This window comes from Equus asinus, chromosome 22 (assembly GCF_041296235.1).
Source record: "Equus asinus isolate D_3611 breed Donkey chromosome 22, EquAss-T2T_v2, whole genome shotgun sequence".
Classification (NCBI taxonomy): domain Eukaryota; kingdom Metazoa; phylum Chordata; class Mammalia; order Perissodactyla; family Equidae; genus Equus; species Equus asinus.
In genome coordinates this window covers 11194289-11207667 of record NC_091811.1, presented here as the reverse complement: position 1 = coordinate 11207667, position 13379 = coordinate 11194289, and the positions used below count along the sequence as shown (strand labels likewise).

General features: G+C 41.6%; 1 pseudogene; it reads right to left on the bottom strand.

Moving 5' to 3' along the window:
- Positions 1–1501: 1501 nt before the first annotated feature.
- On the bottom strand, positions 1502–10340 carry LOC123279824 (very long chain fatty acid elongase 2 pseudogene; annotated as a pseudogene).
- Between the last annotated feature and the right edge of the window lie 3039 nt (positions 10341–13379).

Below are 13379 nucleotides of genomic sequence, written 5' to 3'. Positions count from 1 at the left end.
ATAGAAGTCACTCCCAAATAAAACTATGATGCATGGGGGAATTGGAGGAAATGCCTATGCATTTTAGGTCAACATTATGATCTCAAAACTTATTTTAAAGAGAAATAGGTAGGAAAGAGAATAAAATGTCAAAGTTGTCAAATCTCATTTTATAGGGTATAATCTTCATCAAATTATCAGAAAATAGTCTCTGTTTCTATTCTTACTACAGTTTAATAGTAAATAATCTTCCAACGCTTAGGGAAAAAGGAAACATTAATGCTGTCCTCTGCTTTTCTGCTTGATTCTCAGTAGAGATGGCAATCCTTGAGCAGGAGAGGATGTGACAAGTTTGCCAAATTGGCACTTTTCATCATGGCTCATTAACAGCCCATGCCTCAGTGTTGGAATCTTCCAGACTACTGTGTCTTTTTCTTCCTATTTTCAAAACTTAGAAAACCTGCTAAGAGCAATAGCAGGTATTTGGGATCATATTCACAAGTAAGCTCACCAGAAATAGTTGACAAGTTTGTCTATTTTGCCCCCATTGCTCTGTTAATTCTGACTTATAATATGCTTGTGGCATATACATTCTAAAGAAAAGGACAAATTAGACTCCAGTCCTTGTTCAGAAAGGAAATGAGCAGCCAGATTTAGATATTGCTTTTAATATAGAACATGGTGTCTGTCTGTGTACTAACTAACATGGGATATAACTAACATGAATATATGCATAATTAAGGAAACCTAATTAAAACTGGGGAACAACTCCCATCCAAAGTCCCTGAGTTATGAGCATTTGGCAGAGGATGATTTCATCTTAGAAAAATTAATTTTCATTGAAAAACCCTACAAATTTTATCACCATATCACTAAGTTAGAATCAGGAGTGGTTATGGGAAACTGAGAGAGAGAATCTGGCTTAAGAGAGAGAAGATTTTTAGATTTTTATCTTCCATTCATGATCCCATTTTAATATTTTGTTTTTGTTGATTCCTAAAGGAACAAATGAACTGATTACCTTATGCAGTGGCAGTTATATGTTTAACGTAAATTAGAATATAACTGTATCTAGAAGATAACATTTTGGTTTAAACATTTTAGTCTGAACAAAACTAACATTTTATTTGATGACCTGCTGTGAAGAAAAATGCTCCCTGCTGCCTAGCTTTGTATGTGTATAAGGTGTTATAGAGACAGTTTCCGGAGAGGGGTTCAGTCTGTGGGGGGAAAGGGAGAAGTTGTACCAGTTCAGAGGTCTACAGAGTTCAGCATCAGCTCACTGTTGACCAAAGCATTTAGTTAAAATGTTAACCTAATAGCAATATGTTAATAATTCCAGGTACAAATGATTTATAAACTCAAAGGAAATTCTCCTAAAAAAACATGTAATTTTCAATTCAATCTTTCCTTTAAAATAAGCAATTCAGGCTGTATATGCTTTTTCTGTTGCTCTATTTGTATGGTTTTTTTGCTCATCACTCCTTTAATTGTAGCTAAACAGGCTTTGGAAAAACTATTCTTAACTTTTTCCCTGCAAGCGAATCTCCCAAATCCGCCTCGTTGGCTTTTTTGGGTGCACTTCCCCATAAAAGCTTAAGAATAGAATGACTAATCTACGCCTATGAGAAGACTGAATGATGGCATAACAGAAGAGAAAGTCACAGGGTCTCATGGCAGCACTCGTGATGTGCATGATGGAGCACAAATTGGGCCAGTTGACCTGTGTGAGATGTTCCTGCCACCAAAGACACTTATGCATAGATGGAAACAAAGAAAGGCCATAGCAGGAGTGTGCAGAATGTAGATAAAACTGTTCAGTGTGGGTCCAAAGAAACTTTGTCCACAAGGCATCTAGTTGAAAACACACCACTAGATGTTCAACATAGAAGCATAAAAAGTAATCTGTTTTTTCCCCCACAAAACAAAGAAAATCGTGTCCAGGAACTCCACTGATTTGGAGAAGTAGTACCACCAACACTTGGATATGGGCTTCCTCAGCTCTGGTAGGTTCTGACATGGTAAATTGTAGCCTCCCTCCCAACTGGGGAGAATAAGCCATCCATCCATCCATTCATCCATCCATCCATCCATCCATCATCTATCTGTCTATTGATACGGAGGGGAGTGTGATTCTGAAATTCTATAGGGTGAGGACACCTCTGAGAGAAAGCAAAGCTGTTCTTTATACCTTTGTTACTCAGCCATACTGAAAGCAGATATATTATAGTAAGAAAAAGTAGGAAGATAAGAGTCCAACATGAACCATCTTCTTACTCGAGAATCTCAAGGTCCAAACTATTGTGGAAAAAAACCCCACTGATTTCCTCATCAAACATCTCTGGATGCTCCGTGATCTGCAGTGGCTGAGGCACAACAACCTGGGAGGCTGTTGAGATGCCAGCATCTTTCTGTTGGGCATATTCACAGCACTCCCTCTACTTCCTTCCCACCTATACCCAGGCCCGTCTTGGATTCTGGGTGGGGAAGGGGAATGCCACCCCTCTGGAGTCAGTCAGATCTGGGCCTTGGACAAGTTGCTTTCTTTCTGTGGGCCTCAGTTTCCTCATCTGTAAAACAGGGTTGACAATAGTACCTTTCTGATAGATGTGGTTGTGCCAAATGCCTGGCACAGCACCTGACACATAGCAGGATCTCAAAAAAGGGAGTGTTTTCATCATTAGTTCCCTCATCTGCATTTCATTATCTCCAGCCAAGACCGGACCTTCCCATCTGGTTATAATAGCAATCTGCCAGGGAGGCCATGGTCGCAGGTCCAGTTTCCTCCAGTGCTGTGGACACCACTGCTGATGACATTGATGGGAAAGTACTGTTTGCTTCTTATTCCAGAGTCACACTCTTGGCCACAGGGGACAGGCACTTTGACAGCTCTTGTCACCCATGTCGGACAGCCACAGTGGTTCACAGTATCACCAGTGACCTGAGAATGTGCTTCCCACCTGGACAGGCTTCCCTTTCTGTATGGGCCCATTAGTTGGGTCCTCAGCACGGGAGCTAGCAGCCGTTGAGCTCTGAGTATGTGCAGCGACACTTCAAGTGCAGTCTCATTTAACTTGTCTTCCTAATAATACATTTCACAGACAAGGAAACAGGCTCAAATGGTAACACTTCTCCAAGGTCGCTGGGTCTGACTGACCTCACAGGGCATGTTTCTCACCATTAAGCAGCACTGCCACCAACACAAGGCAGCCCTTCATTGTGATCCTTGGTGATCTCCACTCTTACCTGCTGCTCCCCCGTTCAATTAGGGGCTTCTCTCTCTTCCTCCAGGGAGTGTCTGGCTAGTTTCCTCCTCCAGAGGACTGATGGATTGGAGGGGCTCTATTGCTAGGCAAGGAAGAGGCAGACTGTGGTCTCACCTGATAGCGTCAGATCAGGTGGACTTCCACATGAACTGTGAAGAAGACAAAGGCTCCCTCCCCTCCTCTCCACTTTAGTCTTGGGTGTGAGGCAAAGTTTCCTCCCATGCAGAAGCCAGTGTGCCTGTTATGTGGGCACAGAGGTGGGAGCCGGGGGTGCCTGCCGGAGGAAGCTGAGGTGTGTTTTGGGGGCTGTGCACAGCTCCAAAGTCCCCAGTCTGATGCTCTGACCTTCCCACAGCTTCTGCGGGCAACCTAACAAACGCTATAAAAGCTCCTCTCCTTACACAAGCTCCAGCGGTTCCTGCCGCTGCCATTGTGACTGAGAAGTTCATCTGGATCAGACACAGCCAAGGTTCTCCCTGTGACTCACGGACCTTAGATGTGCTTTCCTGACTGAGAGGAGAGAACTCCACGCTTGAAGGTAGAGTGAGCAGGCCGGAGGCGTGTGGCCTGCACCCTCTTCTGTCCTGGATGGCAGAGAGAGGCTGATTGGCTCCCAAGGCACAGCCTGGATTCTGAAGCAGGAGAGATCGGGATGGGGCCTTCCAGGCTCTTGGGTTCACTCCTGGGTACTGAGACTGTTTCTCTCCCTAGGGTTTCAGCCCCACTGACGAGGAGAATTTTGACATTGGAAACTGTTACCAATACCTTAAAACATGGGTATATTGGACCCAGAAATTTTATTTCTAGGGATCTGTTATAAAAAAATAGAGTTTTATGAATGCAAACGTTTCCTTTGGCACAATTGTGGGAGTGAAAAATTGGAAATTGCCCAATGTTCAATAGCAGGGACTTCTAAGTTAATTATGATAGGCAGCCACTGAAAATGTGCAACAGGAAGAGGACTGATTGGCCTGACCAGTGTTCATGTGTGGAGACATCAGGTTACAGAAGAGCTCATGCCTGTAGCCCTCCCCACCTGACACACACATGCACACATACATGCTGAACACACAGGTAATACAGTATTGTCACGTCCACACCCACACTGGGGAGGACTGGAAGGATGAAGACACGTAAGGGGCACCATTTCCCGTGGAAGGACTATGTTCTTTACTTTATTCTTTTTTTAATTGAAATATAATTGACATATAACATTGTATAAGTTTAAGGCGTACAATATGTTGATTTGATACATTTATATATTGCAATGTGATTCCCACCTTGGTGTTAGATAACACCTCTGTCATGTCACATAATGATCATTTCTTTTTTTATGGTGGGAAGAATTAAGATCTAGTGTCTTAGCAACTTTAAATTTTATAACACAGTGTTATTCACTATAATTGCTATGCTGTGCATTTAGCTTTCCAGGACTCATTTATTTACTTGTTTCAAGTTTCTACTCTTAAACAACATATCACCCAATTCTCTTAGCCCCAGCCTCCAGTACCCACCATTCATTCTACTCTCTATTTTTATGAGTCTGGCTATTTTAGATTCCATGTGTAAGTGAGATCATACGGTATTTATCTTTCTCTGTCTGACTTATCTCACTCAGCATAAGGCCCTCAAGGTCCATCTGCGTTGTCTTGAATGGCAGGATTTCCTTCTTTCTCATGACTGAATAATATTCCATTGTATATGTATACCACAACTTCTTTATCCATTCATTCATTGATGGACACTTAGGCTGTTTCCATATCTTGCTTATTGTGAAAAATGCTGAAATAAACATAGGAGTGCATATATCTCTTCAAACTTCTGTTTTAATTTTCTTTGGAAATGTCTCAAGAAGTGGAAATGCTGGATCACATGCTAGTTCTATTTTCAATTTTTTAAGGACCCTCCATAATGTTTTCCATAGTGGCTGAAGTAATCTACATTCCTACCAACAGCTATATGAGGGTTCTCTTTTCTCCATATCCTTGCCAACACTTGTTATTTGTTGTCTTAAAAATTTATTTTTTATTTAAAATATTATTTTATTGAAGTCACAGTGGCTTATAACAGTATATAAATTTCAGATGTACATCCTTATATTTCAACTTCTTTATAGACTGCATAAAGTTCACCATCAAAAGTCTAGTTGCCTCATGTTGCTGTACACATGTGCCTCTTTACTCCTTTTGTCCTTCCCTCACCCCCTTTCCCTCTAGTAACCACCAATCTGTTCTCCATATCTATGCGTTTGTTTATTTTCCACATATGAGCAAAGTCATATGGTAATTGTTTCTTTCTATCTGACTTATTTCGCTTAGCATACAATCCTGGGAATCCATCGATGTTATTGCAAATGGAAATATTTCATCTTTTTTATGGCTGAGTAGTATTCTATTGTATATATATATACCGCATCTTATTTATCCATTCATAAGTTGATGGGCACTTAGGTTGCTTCCACATCTTGGCTATTGTGAATAATGCTGTGATAAACATAGGGATGCATAAATCTCTTTGAATTGTTGATTTTATATTCTTTGGATGAATATCCAGTAATAGGACATATATTTTTATTTTTAATTTTTTGAGGAATCTCCATACTGTCTTCCATAGTGGCTGCACCAATTTACATTCCCACCAGCAGTCGTATGAGGGTTCCGTTTTCTCCACATCTTCTCTAATACTTGTTATTTCTTGTCTTTTTGATAATAGACATTCTGATGGGTGTGAGATGCTATCTCATTATGGTTTTTATTTGCATTTCCCTAATAATCAGTGATGTTGAACATCTTTTCATGTGCCTGTTGCCATCTGTATATCCTCTTTGGAAAAATGTCTGTTCATATCCTCTGCCCATTTTTTTTGTTGCTGTTGGTGTTGAGTTGTATGAGTTCTTTATATGTTTTGGACATTAACCCCTTATCAGATATATGATTTGCAAATATCTTCTCTCAGTTGCTAAGTTGTCTTTTCGTTTTGTTGATGTTTCCTTCCTTGTGCAGAGATTTTTAGTTTGATGTAATCTCATTTGTTTATTTTTTCTTTTGTTTCCCTTGCCTGAGGAGACATGATATTCAAAAAGGTGCTGCTAAGACTGATGTCAAAGAGCATACTGCCTATATTTTCTTCTAGAAGTTTTATGGTTTCTGGTTTTACATTCAAGTCTTTAATTCATTTTGAGTTATTTTTTGGGTATGGTGTAAGTAGTTCTCTATTTTCATTCTTTTGCATATGGCTGTCCAGTTTTCCTAACACTGTTTATTTGGAGAGACTCTCCTTTTTCCACTGTATGGTCTTGGCTCCTTTGTTGAAAATTAGCTGTCTGTAGATGTGTGGATATATTTCTGGGCTTTCAATTCTGTTCCACTGATCTGTGTGTTTGTTTTTCTGCCACTACCATGCTGTTTTGATTACTATTGTAAATGGGCTTGTATTCTTGATTTCTCTTTCTCTTAGTTAATTGCTGGTGTATAGAAATGCAACTAATTTTTGTATGTTGATTTTGTACCCTGCAATTTTGCTATATTCATTAATTAATTTTAATAGTTTTTTTTAGTGGATTCTTTAGGATTTTCTATATATAGAATCATGTCATCTGCAGCACATAGTGACAGTTTAGCTTCTTCCTTGACAGTTTGGATTCCTTTTATTCCTTTTTCTTGCCTAATTGCTCTGGCCAAAACCTCCAGTACTATGTTGAATAAGAATGGTGAGAGTGGGCATCCTTGTCTTGTTCCTGTTCTCAGAGGGATGGCTTTCAGTTTTTGCCCATTGAGTATGATGTTGGCTGTGAGTTTGTCATATATGGCCTTTATTATGTTGAGGTACTTTCCTTATATCCCCATTTTATTGAGAGTTTTTATAGTAAATGGATGTTGGATCTTGTCAAATGCTTTCTCGGCATCTATTGAGATGACAGGCTATAGCCTTCCATAGCATTCTCTTATAATCCTTTGCATTTCTGTGGTATCTGTTGTAACTACTCCTCTTTCATTTCTGATTTTATTTTTTTGAGCCTTCTCACTTTTTTCTTAGTGAATCTAGCTAAAGGTTTGTCAATTTTGTTTATCTTTTCAAAGAACCAGCTCTGAGTTTCATTGATCCTTTCTATTGTCTTATTAGTCTCTATTTCATTTATGTCTGCTCTGATTTTTTTGTTTCCTTTCTTTTACTGACTTTCATTTCGTTTGTTCTTTTTTTCTAGTTCTTTTAGATGTAGTGTTAGATTGGTTGTTTATTTGAGATTTCTTATTATATATTAAGGTAGGCCTATATTGCTATAAGCTTCTCTCTTAATACCACTTCAGCTGCATCCCATAGATTTTGGCATGTTGTGTTTTCATTTTCATTTGTCTTAAGGCATTTTTTTGATTTTCCTGTGATCCAATACTTGTTCAGTAGCATGATGTTTAGACTCCACATACTCGTGACTTTTCCAGCTTTCTTTTTGTAGTTGATTTCTACTTTCATATCATGTGGTCAGAAAAGATGCTCAATATGAACTTTTGCTTCCCATCATATGGTCTATTATTGAGAATGTTTTATGTGCACTTTAGAAGAATGTGTATTCTGCTGCTTTTGTATGGAATCTTCTCTCTGTATATCTATTAAGTGCATCTGGTTCTAGTGTTTCATTTAAGGCCAATGTTTCCTTGTTGACTTTTTGTTTGGATGATCTATCCATTGATGTAAGTGGGGTATTAAAGTACTGTACTGATACTATGTTGTGGTGAATTTCTCCCTTTAGGTGTGTTAATAGTTGCTTTATATACTTTGGTGCTCCTATGTTATGTGCATATATAATAATAAGTGTTATGTCTTCTTGGAGGAATGTCCATTTTATAATTATGTATTGTCCATCTTTGTCTCTTGTTATCATTTTTGTCTTGAAGCCTGTTTTGTCTGCTATATGCATGGCTGTAACCAGTTTCTTTGGGTCGCCATTTGGTTGGAGTACCATCTTCCTTACTTTCATTCTGAGCCTATGTTTCTCTTTAGAGTTGAGATGTATCTCCTGGAGGAAGTATATTGTTGGATCTTGTTTTTTATTCCATCTAGCTACTCTGTGTCTTTTGATTGGTGAATTTAATCCATTTATGTTTGGGATAATTATTGATATATGAGGGCTTAATACTGCCCTTTTATATCTTGCTTTTTGGTTGTCCTATATTTCCGCTGTTTCTTTTTCCTTGTATTTCTGTCTGCCATTTCAGTTTTATGGTTTTCTGTGATGTTTTCCTCAGTTTTCTCTTTATTTATCATTTGTGACTCTGCTCTGAGTTTTTGTTTTTTGATTACCTTGAGGTTTGTATAAAAGATCTCATAGATGAGATAGTCCTTTTGTTGCTGATAGCATCTTATCTCCATTAGCCCATGCAGGTTCCGTCCTTTTACTCTTCCACTCCTAAGTTTTTGTTGTCACTAATTATCCTTTTTGTCTTGTGAATTTGTGCCCAAATTGAAGTGGTTATAGTTATTTTTTTTTAAAGATTTTTTATTTTTTTCCTTTTTCTCCCCAAAGCCCCCCAGTACATAGTTGTATATTCTTCGTTGTGGGTCCTTCTGGTTGTGGCATGTGGGATGCTGCCTCAGTGTGGTTTGATGAGCAGTGCCATGTCCACACCCAGGATTCGAACCAACTAAACACTGGGCCACCTGCAGCGGAGCACACAAACTTAACCACTCGGCCACGGGGCCAGCCCTGGTTATAGTTATTTTTAATGCTTTCTTTCCCTTTAGTCTCTGTGTTATAATTAAGTGTTTACTAACCTATTCTGATATAGAGTTGCAATTTTCTGCTTCTGTCTGTCTACTTGTTACCTTGCTCAAGCTTTATAAACCTTTGCCTTTTTGTTTCAGGTAGGAGGTCTCCTTTCAACATTTCTGGTAAGGCAGGTTTACTGGCAGTGAACCCTCTCAGATTTTGTTTGGGAAAGCTTTTATTTCATATTTGAAGGATAACTTTTCTGGATAGAGTATTCTTGGCTGACAGTTTTTATCTTTCAGTGTTTTGAATACAGCATTGCACTCTTTCCAAGGCTGTAGGGTTTCTGCTTAGAAATTCATTGAAAGCCTGATGGGAATTCCTTTGTAAGTTATTTTCTTCTCTCTGACTACACTTAATATTCTTTCTTCGTCACTGAATTTTGATTGTTTTAATATTATATGCCTTGGAGAAGATCGTTTTGTGTCGAGATAATTAGGTGTTCTATTAGCTTCACATAATTGTATATCCAGTTCCTTCCCCAGGTTTGGGAAGTTCTCAGCTATTATTTCTGTAAATAAGCTCTCTGCTCCTTTGCCCCTCTCTTTTCCTTCTGGGATACCCTTGTCCTTATGTTGCTTTTCCTAATTGAGTTGGAGATTTCTCATAGAATTTCATTTTTAAAAAATCTTATTTTTCTCTCCTCTTCCACCTGAATCATGTCTAGGTTTCTATCTTTCAGCTTGCTAATACTCTGTTCCATATGGTCATCTTTATTTTCAATGCTTTCTACTTTATTTTTCGTCTCATTCATTGTGGTCTCCAGCTCCAGAATTTCTGTTTGGTTCTTTTTTAGAGTTTCAATCTCTTTGGTGAAGTGCTCCTTCTGTTCATTAATTTTTTTCCTGAGCTCATTGAATTGTCTTCTGAGGTTTCTTGTAACTCGTTGATTTTCTTCACGACAGCCATTTTGAATTCTCTGTCAGATTTTAATCTTCTGTGACTTCAAGTGGGTTTCTGGAGAGTTGTCATTCTCTTTCTGTTCTGCCATGTTACTGTAGTTCTTCAAGGTACTTCCCGAGTTGCTCCTCTGCTGGTGCATTTGTGTAACCACCTTTCTTACTTGGGTAAGGCTTTGGTTACTTTGGTTCTGAGCTGCTTCTGGTTGTATTTGAGAGCCTGTACTTTCCACCCTCCACTGCCTCTGCTAGATGCATTTTCAGTGCCCCTCCTTGTGCCGCTCGTGTGTCTCTGAGGGTGCTGGTGCCTTGCTACTTATGAAGTCCCTGCAGTTTCAGGTGTCGCCACTGGGATCATCAGGCTGCACGCACCTCTGCTGCTTCCAGGGTCACCTGGGTCTCATGGTTCTTCACTGGCTGTAGGCTCTCCATGGGCTCGGATGCTGCTGCCCTGTGTACCACCTGTGCTGCTACTTCTGGGTTGTCTAGGGTTGATGGCTACACTGCTTCTGGGAGTGCTGAAAGATTGATATCAAGGGGTGCTGGGTTCATGGGTGTTGCTGTTGCTGCTGGGGGGACTTGTATGCAGCCCCTGCTGCTGGCAGACCTGATGTTGAGGGTGTTGCCACTGGAAGTTTGGCCATGGGTTCTGCTGGGGTTCCGGAAGCCTCAGGTCAAATTTTCCACTTGCCATCTCTGGAGTGGGCAGGGGCTAAGCAGAGAGTGATTGTCTTTGCTTCTTGTTCATGCAGCCTCTGGTCACTGGCATGGGTAGATGTGTTTTGAAAACTCAAGTGAGCATGCCCTGCCCTACCTGGGAAAATTCACATTTTGTATATTGTCCCCACTGTTGGAAGGACTGGGCCACTGCTGTGGGAGGGGGAGGGGACTGGGTGACTGGCTCTGCTCTGGGTCCCGAATCCTAAGGACATGTGTGCCACCCGCCAATGCAGGGGTGGTGCAGGGGCTAAGCTGCAAGTGCCGTGTCTTCTCTTACAGTTTCTGTTAGCAGGCACAGTGTGCTGGATCTGCTGGGGGCGGGAAGGGGGGGCAGGGGCAGTGCTGTGTCTGTCTCTTCAGGCTTTGTTCACAGGCACACGTGCCATTTCTGCATTATGGATTGGCTGCTGCTGGGGGAGGGAGCTGGGTCACCAACTCCATTCTGTGTCCTAAATCCTCAGGGTGTGTGTGCCACCCACCACTGCTGGGCGGGGGGGTGGGGCAGGGGCTAATCTGTGAGTTCTGTGTCTGCCCTGCAGCTTCTGTTCACAGGTGCATGTGCCAGTGTGAGGATCTGTGTTTTGGGTTGCTGTGGTGTGTCTGACTTGCTGTGTCACACTCCTTGTGGCATCTCTGATGGTGTGTAACACACTGCCTGTTGTCTCTGACTTCATGTGTAACTCTCCCCCTAGTGTCACTGACTTCGTGTGTCAACATGCCCACGGCGTTTCTGACTTTGTGCGTCACACTCCCCTGGGGTCTCAGACTTCATGTGTAACAATCCCCCTGGTGAGTCTGAGCTCATGTATCACACTCCCCATGGTGTCTCAACTTCGTGTTTCACACTTCACCTATGGGTCTGACCTTGTGAGTCACAATCCCCTTGGCATCTGTGACTTCATGTTTCATACTCCCCGTGTCGTCTCTGACTTTGTGCATAACACTCCCCCTGGTATCGTTTTCATGAATAACACACCCCCTGGCCTCTATAACTTTGTGTGTCACACTCCCCCTGTCATCTCTGAATTCGTGTGTTGCTAACCCCCTGATATCTTTGACTTCATGTGTAACACTCCCCATCATGTCTCTGACTTTGTGGGTCACAATCTCCCTGTCTGCTCTGATTTTGTGTGTCACACTCTACCTGGTATCTCAGAATCTGTGTGTAACACTCCCCGTGGTGTCTCTGACTTCGTGCATATCACTCCCCCTGTCGTCTCTGACTCCGTGTGTAACACTTCCCTGTGGTGTCACTAACTTCACATGTCACACTCCCTGTGGCATCTCTCATGTTGTGTGTAACACTCCACCTGTCATCTCTGGCTTCTTGTGTAACTCTCCCCCTGGCATCTCTGACTTCGTGTGTCACACTCCCCATGTCATCTATGACTTCATGGATAACATTACATGTGGAATCTCTGACTTCATGTGTAACACACCCTATGGCTTCTCTGACTTTGTTGTCACATTCCCCATTGTTTCTCTGAGTTTGTGCATCACACTCCCCCTGGTGTCTCTGACATCATATGTAACATCTTCCATGGCATCTCTGACTTCGAGTGTTACACACGACCTGTTGTCTCCAACTTCATGTATCACACTACCTGTGGCGTTTCTGACTTCCTGTGTTACACTATCCCCGGGCTTTCTGACTTTGTGTGTAATACTAACCTGTACTGTCTCTGGCTATGTGCATAACACTCCCCCATTCATCTCTGAATTCTTTGTCACAGTCTGCCTGGTGTCTCTGACGTCATGTGTAACACTCCACATGGCCTCTTCGACTTTGTGTGTAACAGTCCCCCTAGTGTCTCAGGATCCATGTGTAACTCTCCCCCTGGTGTCTATGATGTTACATATGTAACGTATGACTATGTTACACATGGTGTTCATGTGTAACACTCCATGTGGTATCTCTGTCTTCGTGCATAAAACTCCTTGTAGTGTTCTGACATCTTGTGTCACACCCCAAATGTCGTCTCTGACTTTGTGTGTAACACTCCTGAGGTTGTCTGTGTTATCATGCAATACAATAACCCTGTTGTCTCTCACATGATGTGTAACACACCCCCTGGTGTCTTTGACTTCGTGGGTAACACATCCCCTTGTCATCTGTGAATTTGTGTGTCACACCCCACTGTTGTCTCTGACTTCATGGTTCACTCTCCTGCCGCTGTTTTTGACTTTGTGTGTCACACTCCCACTTGCCTTGCAGATTTCGTGTGTAACACACCATGTTGCATTTCTGACACCGTGTGTAACACTCCCCCTGGTGTCTTTGACTTTGTATGTAACACTTCACTTGATGTCTCTGAATTCCTGTAACAATCCCCCTGCCGTCTCTGACTTCATGTGTAACGCCCAACATGGCATGTCTGAATTAGTGTTTCATTCTCCTACGTGGCATGTCTGAATTGGTGTATCAAACTCACCATGTCATCTCTGATTTCATGTGTAACACTCCTCCTGTTGTCTCTGACGTTGTGTGTTACACTCCCTCTGGCATCTATGACTTTGTGTGTAACGCTCTCCATTGCGTGTCTGAATTCCTGTGTCACACTTTGCCAGGCATCCCTGACTTCATGTATCACAGTCCCTGTGGTGTGTCTGACTTCATGTTTAACTTTCCCCATGGTGTACTTCCTTCAGGTGTCACAGCCCCCCTGGTGTCTCTGACTTCATTCTTCACAATTCCCCTGGCCTCTCTGACTTCATGGGTCACACTCCCTGTGGCATCTCTGACTTCATGTG